Genomic DNA, 735 nt, shown 5'->3' on the forward strand with positions numbered 1-735 from the left:
GCTTTTCGTATCTTCTTAACTACACTAAAGGTCACATATCGACATGCAACCCCAAATTTTTGAAAATTTTCACGTCTTTGTGAGCCAAACACTTCAAAAGCAGGGCACCCTATTGTCACACATAGTTCACTGATTGGTTCCTGTCACGCAAATCAAACCACTGGGAGGCGGTTCAACTGTCCTGTTTTTGAGCTTGTTACGCCCATGAGCGTAAAAGGACCACGGAACCGAAAACGGAGACTAAGAGATGGCTGTACCCCGTCGATGCGTATCATCTTAGTAGTACTGAAGTGCCAGCCAAGATATAGGACTGTTTACCAAGCGGCTAGTCCAGAAAGAAGGCGGAAAGAAGTGTGCTGGATGATAATGCATACATTTTGAAGTCAAAACTAGATAAGTTAACTTTTGGATCAATGTCTCACTGAGATGCACTCACCACAGCAAAGAATGCACTTTGGGAAGCATGTTGTCATGTTGTACAATGCGGAGTCACTGAGTTCATTGCCGTACCTTTAGCTGAAAGGCGGCATTGTGTAGTGTTACTGTTGAAGCAGTCCAGCCCACCCTCAAAGCAATAGTAAAATACAATCATGTCAGCTTCCCTGCTGATGATCAGGGCAGTTGGACTGATTGTTTCATTCTGCTATCCTGATCCTGAGACGCAGAATTACACAGTCAAAGAGTTTTGGTTAGATGTTGGAGGGGATATTATCAGACAAGATGATTGTAAGTAAG

This window comes from Opisthorchis viverrini (genome assembly GCF_000715545.1).
Source record: "Opisthorchis viverrini unplaced genomic scaffold opera_v5_448, whole genome shotgun sequence".
NCBI lineage: Eukaryota > Metazoa > Platyhelminthes > Trematoda > Opisthorchiida > Opisthorchiidae > Opisthorchis > Opisthorchis viverrini.